The sequence below is a fragment of the Anas acuta genome, chromosome W (genome assembly GCF_963932015.1).
Source record: "Anas acuta chromosome W, bAnaAcu1.1, whole genome shotgun sequence".
Classification (NCBI taxonomy): domain Eukaryota; kingdom Metazoa; phylum Chordata; class Aves; order Anseriformes; family Anatidae; genus Anas; species Anas acuta.
The window spans coordinates 21,445,765-21,458,870 of NC_089016.1; the positions used below are offsets into that span (position 1 = coordinate 21,445,765).

The 13,106-nt window shown below is 46.1% G+C and overlaps 1 long non-coding RNA gene across 1 annotated transcript in view; it reads left to right on the forward strand.

Annotated features, from left to right (window-relative positions):
* Positions 1 to 13,106, forward strand: part of LOC137847051 (uncharacterized) — a 750,318-nt gene that overhangs the window by 667,758 nt on the left and 69,454 nt on the right. The gene's annotated exons all lie outside the window — the stretch shown is intronic.

The following is a 13,106-nucleotide window of genomic DNA, read 5'->3' on the forward strand; positions in this document are numbered from 1 at the left end:
TGCTACCCAGACAGTTTTTAACCCAACGAAGCATATGCCAGTCCAAGCCACGAGTAGACAGTTTCTTCAGGAGAATGCTGTAGGAAACAGTGTCAAAAGCCTTGCTGAAGTCAAGGTAGACCACATCCACAGCCTTTCCCTCATCCACCAAGTGCGTCACTTTGTCATAGAAGGAGATCAGGTTCGTCAAGCAGGACCTGCCTTTCATAAACCCATGCTGACTGGGCCTGATCACCTGCTTGCCCTGCAAGTGCCGCGTGATGACACTCAAGATAATCTGCTCCATGAGCTTCCCTGGCATTGAGGTCAAACTGACAGGCCTATAGTTCTCCGGGTCTACCCTCCGGCCCTTCTTGTAGATGGGCATCACGTTTGCTAGCCGCCAGTCAACTGAGACCTCCCCCGATAGCCAGGACTGTTGATGAATGATGGAAAGTGGCTTGGCCAGCTCCTCTGCCAGTTCTCTCAGTACCCTCGGGTAGATCCCATCCGGCCCCATCAACTTGTGTACATCTAAGTGCTGTAGCAGGTCGCCAACCATTTCCTCATGAATAGTGAGGGCCACATTCTGCTCCCCATCCCCTTCCACCAGCTCAGGGTACTGGGCATCCAGAGAGCAACTGGTTTTGCTGCTAAAGACTGAGGCAAAGAAGGCATTAAGCACCTCAGCCTTTTCCTCATCTCTTGTAACTAAGTTTCTCCCCGCATCCAGTAAAGGATGGAGATTCTCCTTAGTACTCCATTTTGTGATGATGTATTTTTAAAAACATTTTTTATTGTCTTTAATGGCAGTAGCCGGATTGAGCTCCAGATAAGCTTTGGCCTTTGAAAAACATCAGGAGGTAAGGCCATAGCTGTAAAATTGTTCCAAACGCTATAGTTGTTACCCCTTGTCTCCGTGCCATAAGCCCCTAAACCCTGCCTAGCAGTGTCATTGTAACCACAGGTTTTATGTGTGTTTCTGTACCCGTATGGCCCTTTCCAAGTTCCTGTAGCAGGATCTCGGTAATTCATTCTTATTTGTGGTAACACATTTGGTGCTGCTCTATTTATTGTTTGAAAATGAATACTCGCAGGAAGGTCTTCTCAGTCACCAGTCAAACATAAGTGATTCAAGACAAACAATGCCTTAGACAATCACTCATCGATGTCCTTGATTTCTTTTAATCTCGCTAATTGTTCCTTTAAAACCTGATGTGATCGTTCAACCATCACTTGGCCTGTGGGAGAATATGGAATACCTGTGATATGCTTTACTCCCAACATTTTCATAAACCTTTTTGCTAACATACATTGGACCATTGTCTGTCTTGATCTTCTGTGGCACACCCATAATGGCAAAACACACCGTCAGATGTCTACACACATGGTGTGCTTTTTCTCCCCCCTGCACCGTTGCCCATATGAATCTTGAACAATTATCAGTACTCACATGCACATATCTTTTAGTACCAAATTCCGGCACATGCGTTACATCCATTTGCCATACCTCAAGTGCCTTAACACCCCGTGGATTAATACCCAAACCTAACCCTGGTCCATGATGATGTGAAATGTGTTCATCTGATTCGTGTCAATATGGAACAATGCTAGGGACGCATGGTATGATGAATGTGACCTGCTGTCTTACATACCCTTGTATAACCACAACTCTAAGAAAAACAGAGTGGTTAATGTATATAGTTCTTGTATCTTGCAAAGGAATAGTCCATCAATTTGTGTCAATAGGGGATAAGAGAAGAAAGGGGTTTTAGAATAACTGCTAACTATTATGACTATTGCAAGGGACACTATGCAGGTCTCTGATATCTGGCCAGGAGATTAAGGAGAAGGGGAAAGCTGAAGGATGACTAAAAGACAAAGCTTGCAGGGGACGCTGCACAAGTCTCTGACACCCGGCCAAGATGGACAAAGGAGAAGGACAAGAAAAAAAGCCTGGGAGGAAGACTATGAGCCTTCAGCACGAGAGACCCCCAGAGGGACCACCAGAGACTGATATGCATGCGCCAGTGGGAGGGTTCGGATTCCGGGAACTAATTATAATAACCCTGCCTTTTCTAGAAGTAATAATGAATATGCAGGAGCCTAGGAGCATAAAAATCAGCTGCTTGATGTAACTGGTGTGCGTCTTGGTAGAGCAGAGACTCCCGGCGCACCCAGCACTGTTTGCTTACTTCTATTCATTTAATAAATTATCTTTGATTGTAACCCTATTTGGGACTTAGCCATTTATTACAGTGACTAGAGGAAGGGCACACTCTTACTATTCCTTTCACCTCTGTCCAAGTAAATCCAAGCATTCTCCGAAGACCCTTTGCATTCTGATGGAACAGTTTGTGCGACACTCGTGCATGTGCAAAATCACTCTTAGGCCCTGCTGTGACTATACTCACCAACTTGACTGCTTGCGAATTACCTTCTGCTCACCCAATCGAGAACTGATGACTACGTATATGGATAACACAGTAAGGTGCAGTTCTCCTTTGAATGGCATCTCGCAGCTGCGGAAATAATGACAAAAATCTGTCCCTCTTACTGTGCCATATCAAGACATCCTCTATCCGGTTTACCACGTTGACAACATACAGAGAGTCTGGGACGATATTAATTGGCTCATGCATCCAGCATTGACAAGCCCAAACAACTGCAGACAATGCCAATGTTTGTAATGAATCCCCTGTCTCCCCCGGAATTATGTATTTCTCCCAACTTCTGTTCTCGTACCACACACACACAGCCTTCCTACTTGCTGCACCTGCATCAGTGTATACAGTGCGACCCACCACTGGTCGGGATGAAAACCGTGGTACTACCTGCCATTTATATGATCTTATAACTTGCCAGAGAGGCCCCTTTGGAGTTCGGGAATGTACCAGTCCTGGGTAACCTAACACAGCTTCTTGTAGCGGTATGGATTGCTGTAAACACCATTCCAAATGATCCTGAGTCATCGGCAGACTAATATCTCCTGGTTCCTGCCCGCTGATCTCAATACTCCGAGAGCGACCCTTACGTACTAACTCTGCGAGAGCTTCTGCCCGTGTCTGAACACTCATTTTTGGCTGAATCGGTAGGAAAATCCATTCCAGGACTCGAAAATGCTGCCCTCTCATTCCACCCTTGCTATCACCTGTTTCATTTATGCCATTCCTATTCCCAGCGCTGTTAATGTCAGTGTCCTCCCGATATCGTTTCTGTCTTTGGCATCCCTTACTCTCCCCCTTTTCTTTTTGCCACTGACCAATCACCGCAAATGGATGAGACACATGATTGCTAATTAGGAAGGAGAGTGCAAGTTGTGCTATACATCTACAAGCAGCACCAGCTGCAACCTTAGAAATTATTTGTGAAAGAGCCTGCCGTTGGTCATTTGTTAGTGTAATCTGCGGCTCTGCACTCCTGCCCCGCAATAAAGGTAGTAATATAGCTAAGTCGTCATTAGTAATCCGTACAATGTGGCGACCACACTGAATATTACCAGGGACATTTGTACATCTGTCAAATTATGTAACACCGTAGTTATATCACCTTTCTGGGGACAAATAGTAGAGTCTGATATTTTCCATCCCAAATATAGCCATGGCTGTTTCCGTTGAAACTTCTCTGGGGCTATCTTCAACCCTTTTGCTTCCAGTGTATCCTGAATAAAGTTTAAATCAGAATCCTGGAAGCATTCTGGCCTACAAAACCGAATGTTATCCATATAATGGTAAATGATTACGTCACACCGCTGTCCGAATTGGTTGTAGTGCCCAGGCCACATATAATTGACATAATGTAGGGGAATTCTTCATCCCCCGCAGAAGCACTAGCCATTCATAGTGCTTTGCCGAGGCCTGTTTGTTAATGGATGGTACCATAAAAGCAAATCTCTGGCAGTCCTTTACAGCCTGTGCCACCACATCTGGTTGCCTGGACTGATCAGCTCTCTGTACCCTTTCCAACACATCCTCTACCGGTGCGGTTCTCGGCAGTGTAACTAAAATGTTTTGAGTTTTTGGGTTTGCATTGTCAAACGCAAGCATTTTAAACACACTGCTTTTAGACTCCGCTGTTAGATCAGGATGATCAGGAATTGCTGCCCACAACCGATCGATAAATTTAGCATATGGTTCCCCAGGGGCCTGTTGTACTGATGCAAATGGAGGTGCCTTCTTTTCCCCTGGGAGACTAAGAAGAGACCTCAGTGCGAGCTGTGCAGTTGTTTGGTGAATAATCGCAGGGATCTGCAGCTGAACCTGGGTATTGAGATAAGGACCCGTCCCCGTTAACATCTCTGCAGTAATCCCATACAGAGGGTCCCCCGGTTGACGCAGTTGACCCGCTTCCCCCTGCGCTAACTGCAACCATTCCCTTTCAAACAATAACAATTGGGAAGGAGTTAACAATAAGCGCGCCAAGTTTTGACTGTCAAGTGGACACATTAGTTCTGCCCGGAAAATCCATTGAATTATCTGTCGAGCCGCCTGGGATCGTAAACCGTAGTCCGTAACCGTTTTTCGAGCTTGTTGTAAAAGCTTCCAATCATGCGGCTGCCACAACCCGGTGCCTTGCACAGGGTCAATGATAATAGGGCAGGCCAAGGATGTAGCATGCCAATGCCCTTCTATGATGGCATCACGCATGACATCAGAGCACCTGTCCTTCCTTGGTGCCGACGGTGTTGTAGTGACGGATAATGAGGGAGTCGGCTCTGGTGGGGCAGACGAGAGAGGAGGCTCCTCCAAATCCGTAATTTTTAAGTTCTCCAATTTCTCTAACAGTTCTTGGAACAGCTCCTCCACTGAAGGTCGATTTCTGCAAGCTGCTGCTGCACCTTTCATTGGCAAAGCATCCCGAGTGGATTTATTGCTGCCTGGCAGCGGCATGGATGCTGGCAGCACAGCTTCATCAAGATTTTCTGGTGCGGGGGGTGGGGAGGGCAGCCCCCACTCCCCATCAGCACTCTGCTCCGATAGTACCTCAGTTATTTCTGCCGCTGATTCCTTTATTGAAGAGGTCATACCCTGAACCAGGGTGGGTGCAGGAACCGACGAAAAAAATCATGCCAGCCATGTTCCTGAGGTCTCAGGTTTTGTATTCGGTGTTCTGTCAGTCCCAGACGGTACTGACAAAGCTTGTGCCGCCGCCATCGCCAGCTGCTGTACGGTTTTCATACTGCACAGCACATTAATCACTGTGCGCCACGTCCCACTTACATCTTTATCTAGCTTTCCACTTAAGATGCCTTTATCCCATAAGCGATCTCCTACGTGTCACCACTCATCTGGGCTAAACATTACAGGAATTTCCTTCAGAAAACCCTCCTTCTGAGCCCAGTGCACCAAGGATTTGATCTTTTTTACATTGCAAGAAACGCCTGTCTTAGAGAGAATACTAGAGAGAAGCTGGATAGCTGCTTCCTCCTCCATGGTTATGTCAGACGAGCTGCAGGGTCACGATCTCCACCCCTCTGCTGTGTGCCAACTCGCCTCACAGCGGCGCTCGTCTGCCATCTTCACTGACGCCTCCGATCTCCCGTAGAAACTCGGCCCCGGATGTCCCGCGTCTCTCCACGTCACTATTCCGCGTCTCACCGTGACACTACTCCGCGTCTCACCGCATCTGTCCATGTCTGTGCTCCGAGTCTCTCCGTGTCCCGCGTGTTACCGCGTCTCTGTTCCTAGTCTCTCTGCGTCTCTCCGTGTCTCTCTGCGTCCCGCGTCTCTCTGAGTCTCTCCGTCTCTCGCATCTCTCTGCGTCTCTCCGCGTCTCACTGGGTCGCACTGTGTTCGGGCGCCATTTGTTGCAGGAAGGACAGCCGAAAACATGACAGACACCAGTATGGTCAGATCATGCTCTCTCTTTATTACCTGAATAGCCTGACTTTTATAGCAAATTTAATAGGGGCGGATAGTGTCTCACACAAGATTATTGGTCAAAAGCACTCAGACAAACAACTGCAAGAAAACAACCTCCTTGTGATTAGCAGTCACGTAGATCTTGTCCTTGAAGCCAGCTGCTGGCAACAATATTTTTTAATTCCTCAATTGGGCGATATGGGAACACTGTCATGGGAACTTCTCATAATTGTCTTCTGGCAGCTTGGTTTGCTCAGCTGCAGCAAGTCATGGCCTCCTTGCTGTTTCAAAAATCCCTCAACAGTAGGCCTTCTCCAAAATAACCATAAGACCTGGGAATGACTTTGGCCCCATCTGTCAAGGTGGTTGCTGAGGACAGCAACCTATCATTGGTTACCAGGGATAAGAGATCGGTACTTCCCTTTCCACTTCCCTTCCTCGGGAAGTTGTAGAGAGCAATGAGGTTGCCTCTTAGCATTCTCTTCTCCAGACTAGACAACCCAAGTGTCCTCAGACTCTCTCATAGGACATGCCTTCCAGTACTTTTACCAGCTTTCTTTCCCTCCTCTGGACACTTTCGAGGACCTTAACATCCTTTTTATATCGTGGAGATCAGAACTACACACAATATTCAAAGTGAGGTTGCAACAATCTTAGGGCTACAAAGATGATGAAGGGCCTAGAGGGGAAGATGTATGAGGAGTGGCTGAGGTCATTTGGTCTGTTTGGCCTGGAAAAAAGGAGGCTGAGAGGAGACCTCATTGCAGTCTAAAGCTTCCTCATGAGGAGGAGCAGAGGGGCAGGTGCTGATCTATTCTCTCTGGTGACCAGTGATAGGACCCAAGGGAATGGAGTCAAGCTGCAACAGGGGAGTTTCAGGCTGGATATCAGGAAAAGGTTCTTCACCAAGAGGGTGATTGCGCACTGGAACAGGCCCCCCAGGGACGTAGTCACGGCATCAAGCCTGCTGGAGTTTAAGAAGTGTTTGGACTATGCTCTTAGGCATATGGTCTGAATTTTTGGGTAGACCTGTGTGGAGCCAGGAGTTGGACTCGATGATCCTTGTGGGTCCCTTCCAACTCGGAATATTCTATGATTCTATGACTCTGTGAACAATGCTAAATATACTGGGAGGATCACCTCTTTTTTTTACTGGCTGGCTATGATGTGTTTAATGCATCCCAAAATGCAGTTTGCCCTCTTGGCTGTCAGGGCACACTGCTGACTCATGTTCAGCCTGTTGTCGACCAGCACCCCCAGATCCCTTTCTGCTGAGCTGCTGTCTAGGCACTCATCTCCCAAGCTGTGCCTGTGTCCAGCATTACTTCATCCCAGGTGCAGAACCCTGGATTTACCTTTGCTGAACTTCATGCCATTGATGATTGTCCAGTGCTCCAATGGATCCAGATCCCTCTGGAAGGCCTCTCGTCCCTCCAGGCAGTCAACAGAACCTCTCAGTTTAGTATCATCTGAAAACTTGCTGAGGATGAATTCCACTCCTGCATCCTGATCACTGTTTTTTGAATAGGACTGGCTCTAGAACTGAGACCTGGGGAACACAGCTAGTGACTGGCTGCCAGCCAGATGTAGCCCCATCCACTACAACTCTTTGAGCTCTACAGTTGAGCCAGCTCATGACCCAGCATAGTGTGAACCTCTTCAATACACAGTTGGACAATTTGTCCCAAAGGATGCCGTGCGGGACAGTATCACAGAATAGTTGAGGTCGGAAGGAACCTTGTGGTAGTTTTACAGAGTTGGGCAGCTGAGCTCCACCACGACGACTCTCTCACTCCCCCTCCTCAAAGGGAAAGGGGGAGAAAATATGATGAAAAGGGCTCAAGGACTGAGATAAGGACAAGGAGATCACTCAACAATTATCATCATGGGCAAAACAGACTCAGTGTAGAAATGCCAGTAATAAATCCAGTACCATTAGATTCTGGAATACCATCTTTGACAGACTTGTCACCTCCTTATGCAGTGCCCAGATGGGATCCAGAGTGTTATTTTCTAATTCTTTGATTACAGCTGAGATATCAAAATAGCTTTTTCTAATTCACTCACACTTAACCAGGTGTTAAACCACCTCACAAAACTGTGAAATGCCCTGTTCCTTTTCACTACAGGACTAGCTGGATTCCTCTTAATTCTGTGTTTATGGGTCCCAAGGGAGCTTTGGCTTTGTATGTCTTCAGTAATAGTTACTTTTAGAATTATTGCCCCCAGGGTGCAAGCTCCCTTCCACCCTGGGGGCAACACCTTCCTGGCCCTATTACCACATAGCCAATATTACCCCTGGCCGTTCAGGACTGGCCAGCCGGTTACAGGATGATTCCCCTGTTGTGTCTGGTGTGCATTATATATATTAGCATTCCTGTAGCTACCATATTTGCTACAGTATGGATAATTCCCTACCTCACAGGTAACATTTCCACACCCAGGATCAGTATTATTGCCCCCTGAATTTCCATCAGTATGAAGAATGAGATACATGCTATTATAAAAAACAGAATAGCCTGGAAACACTAATTATATGTAATCCAACTCTTTTTCCCCAATTAAGGATTCACACCTCCTCCTAATTTTTAATTTTAAAGGTTCTCCTATAGGAACAGCCTCTCAGGTCTCAAGGTCAACTGATGCCTTCACCCGGGCATAATGAGTGCAATGAGTCCACCCTGTCTCAGCCGTTCTTACTGTCATCTCAGTAGTCAGGAGTACCTGGAATGGTCTGTCCCACTCAGGTTGTATCTTTGATTCTTTCCATGTCTGTATCAGAACCCAATCTCCTGCTCAGGATGGATGGATCAGGGCTTCCAAGGGTGGGGATTGAGCTAACAATCCATGGGTCCTGAGAGATGATAAAGAGGACGACAGCCCGAGTATATAGTTTTTAAGAAAAGCATCTTTTGTCTCGAATTGAGGTAATTCATTCCCATTGCCCAAGTACAGCAATCCAAATAATATTTCACATGGTCAAACTCCCACATCTTTTCTTGGAGGTGTTTGAATTTGGAGAAGTGCCAAAGGTAAACACTTTGTTCAGGGGAGCCGAGTTTCCAGAACTTAGTTGCTTCTTTACTGTCTGGTTCATCCGCTCCACCCTTCCAGAAGAGGAAGGATTCCAAGGACTGTGAAATTCCCATTTAATTCCTAGAATCCACATTAGTCCTTACAATATTTGTAATGTAAAGTGAGTTCCTTGATCAGAGTCAATATTTTCAACAATTCCATTCCTGGGAATTATCTGTTCTAGAATTACCTTAGCTACCAAGCTTGCAGTAGCAGATACTGGAGGGAAAGCTTCCACCCACCCTGACAAGTGATCAACCAAGACTAATAAGTATTTAAATTTACCTACTCTAGGGAGTTCTGTAAAATCTACCTGCACACTTTGAAAGGGTTGAATTCCTGGTTCTCGCCCTCCTTTGGGCTGACTGCAGATAATTTTATTTACCTTTTGACATACTACACAACTCCTGCATACTTGTTTAGCCAGAGTATGTATATCCCTACACATACATATTTCCATAGCACACATTGTTTAAATTCCTCAATGACTCCCTTGATGTAAAACAGTTAATATTGGCCTCATTAGCGCTTTATTCATCGTTTCTCTCCCATCAGGAAGTATCCATTTTCCTTTGGACTCTGTGGCTCATAATTCCTTAAAAACATATTCCACTAAATTCCTTAAATTCCTTAAAAAGTCTTTTCCGCTAAATATCTACTTTTCCGGTGGGGAGGGTACTTTCAGACACTAGATGTCCTAAATACTTGACTTCTCTTTCCACATACTGTAATTTATTTTTCAGTATTCTCAAGCCCTGTTTTCCCAGAAAGTTGAATAGCTTGTAAGTGGCTTCCTTCAAAACTGTTTTCTCCTGTCCTGACAATAAAAGATCATCCACATATTGTAACAGTAACGCCTCCTCAGAAGGTTGGAATTGCTCCAAAATTTGTTTTAGAACTTGCTCAAATAAATTGGTGACTCCGTAAATCCCTGAGGTAAAACTGTCCACCTGTATTGTTGATTCCGCCCCACTTCAGGGTCTTCCAACTCCAAGACGAATATATCTTTGCTCTCAGAATCTGAGAGCATCCCTTTAATAGCACCATTATTCCAGTCTAACAATTTACTATTCGAATGCTCAGTTTCATCATCAAATCCCTTACCAACAAGTTAGTCCCTGCCTCAGGTACATACAATAATTGCCCAGTGATCATTTTATCCCCTAGTCTCACCTTGGTGTCCCCAAAAAGTAGAACTGTTATCCCAGTCCCTTCTACCCCCGTTAACTTTTAGGGTTTCATTAGTTAATTTAAGCCCTGATACTTTGCAGGGCAACAATGACCTAGCTGCCCTAGTGTATTGGGTTCACATGGCAAGGTTCTGGTAGTGGGGGGCTGTAGTGGTGGCCTCTGTGAGAAGAATCCAGAGGCTGCCACATGTTAGAAAAGGGCCAGTTTCAGCTGGAAAAAAACAAACAAACAAACAAACAAAAACAAACAAACAAAAAAAAACACTGCTGCATAACAGCAGCTGGGAGCAGCTGTTTGCAGATGACACCAAGTTAGGTGCGTGTGTCGATCTGCTCGAGGGTAGGAAGGCTCTGCAGGAGGATCTGGATAGGCTGGACCGATGGGCTGAGGTCAGCTGTATGAAGTTCAACAAGGCCAAGTGCCGGGTCCTGCACTTGGGGCGCAACAACCCCAAGCAGCACTACAGGCTGGGAGATGAGTGGATGGAAAGCTGCCAGGCGGAGAAGGACCTGGGAGTATTGGTTGATAGTCGGCTGAATATGAGCCAGCAGTGTGCTCAGGTGGCCAAGAAGGCCAACAGCATCCTGGCTTGTATAAGAAGCGGTGTGGCCAGCAGGGCTAGGGAAGTGATTGTCCCCCTGTACTCGGCTCTGGTGAGGCCGCACGTCAAGTACTGTGTTCACTTTTGGGCCCCTCGCTACAAGAAGGACATCAAGGTGCTCAAGCAAATCCAGAGAAGGGCAACAAAGCTGGTGAGGGGTCTGGAGAACGAGTCTTACGAGGAGCGGCTGAGGGAGCTGGGATTGTTCAGCCTGGAGAAGAAGATGCTCAGGGGTGACCTTATCGCTCTCCATACCTTAAAGGAGGCTGTAGCGAGGTGGGGATTGGTCTATTTTCCCACGTTCCCAGCAATAGGACGAGGCTAAATAGGCTAAAGTTGTGCCGGGGGGGGGGGGGGGGGTTAGGTTGGATATTAGGAAGAACTTCTTTACTGAGCGGGTTGTTAGGCATTGGAATGGGCTGCCCAGGGATGTGGTGGAGTCGCCATCCCTGTAGGCCTTTAAAAGATGTTTAGATGTAGAGCTTATTGATGTGGTTTAGTGGAGGACTTGTTAGTGTTAGGTCAGGGGTTGGACTAGGTGATCTTGGAGGTCTCTTCCAACCTAGATGATTCTGTGGGAGGGACTCCATGCCAGAGCAGGGGAGAGAGTGAATGTGAAGGAGCAGAGGAAATTAAGCACCATGGACCAACTGCAGCTTCCACTCCTGACCCCTCGCACCACTCAGGGCGGGGAGGAGGTGGAAGAGTGTGGATTTGGGAAGGTGCCCTCAGCTTCTTTCTTTGTTTCTCACTTCTCCAACCTGTCAGCAACAGGTAAGTACCCCAAATACTTTCTCATTCTGACTCTAAGTCTCTCATATGATTTCTGTTTTGCTGGTTGTTGTTATTCCAGTTGGATAAGCGGATATTTCTGCTTTATAGGAATTACTCCCAGTTGGGGGGGCATTGGTTCTTTTCCATTCTTACATAGATACCCACCGAATCATTCCCCTCCTGAACATTCTTCTCCAGTGAATAACATACTCAAGATTGACATCATTACCCCCCAGGAATGCAGATTCGGCCTTAGATACTGATCTGACTGTTCTGCTAGTCCTGTAGGGTCCTCAATTAAAGAGTTCATTTCCTTCTTAAAACTCCTAACCTCTCTGCTGGGAAGGTGGGGGGAGTTCACATAACCTATTTGTCCTTGTCTCACTGGAACCTCCCTAAGAGGATACACAGTTAGTGTTAGTTAGTAGTGTTAGTATCAGGGAAGGCGAAATTTTCAATATCTCTTCTAGATTGTTCTAATTCTTGCCAGAGCCTAGAGTGCACTCCTTCTCTAGGGACAGTGTTAATTGCAGGCCCTGTCTCCCTTCTGGGAGAGGCTGCTTCTGCCACCGGTGCAATATTAGGATTATAGTGAAGTTCCTTTTATTGGCTCTTTAGGCCAGACAATTACACAATATCTTACCATTGTTTTATTTTTTCCCTGTTCTGGGGTTGTTTTACCAATTCCTTATCATTCTTCCCAAAGGACTATCTTTAGGCACAATTCTGGGGTCTCCATCACCATTCTGCTGTTCCTTGGGTGGGAATAGAAATGTTGTTTTTGCAGAGTTACATTGTTTAGAGGGAAGGAATGTGGTATTGAGATATGCTTACAGTGATAAGAAAGCTTAGAAGGCGACCTTGTAAAATGCAGACAAACAGACTCCTTAGGACAATTAGATGAAAATCATGGTGTTAAGTCAAGTCAGATAAGTGAAGAAACATTACCACTTCAAGCAGTAAAAATGTCAAAAGAAATTTGAAATTTAACAGGCCGGCAACTGAAGGCCATGCATTGTCTGTGAAGCATCAGATAGATTGTGAACCTGGATTGCCCACTCAATGGGGAAACGGGGGAGGGTCCTGTCATCAAAAAGTATATAAACTGTGTTTTGGAACTAGTAGGTGAGCTCTCCTGCTTGTGGGGCGCCCGCCATTGCAATTGCGAATAAATTGCTACTTCACTGAGATCCTCACCTGAGCCTAAGTTATTGGCTACGGAGTGTTTCTCACAGTTGGAGCCCTTATTCCCCATCTCTTCCTGATGTGCTGCTGTGGACTTTACTGTCCATAGGGGTACCACACTCCTGTATCTAAGATAAGGAGAGAGTAAGATAAGGAGAGAGGTGGGTCGTACTGCTGTGGTGGTTTTACCGTGCTGGGCAGCTAAACCCCACAACCGCTCTCTCACTCCTCCTCCTTTAGATGACGAGGGGGAGAAGTAAAGCAAAGAACAACTCACGGGTTGAGATAAGGATAATTTAATTAAAGGGAAATAATTATAATAATTAAATAAAGACTACCATGAACTAAACAATTAAACTAAGGGGAAATAAAAAGGGAAAGGGGAAAAGGGAGGGGAAAAGGAAAAATAAAAAGAAGGGAGGAAAACAAACAAACAAAAT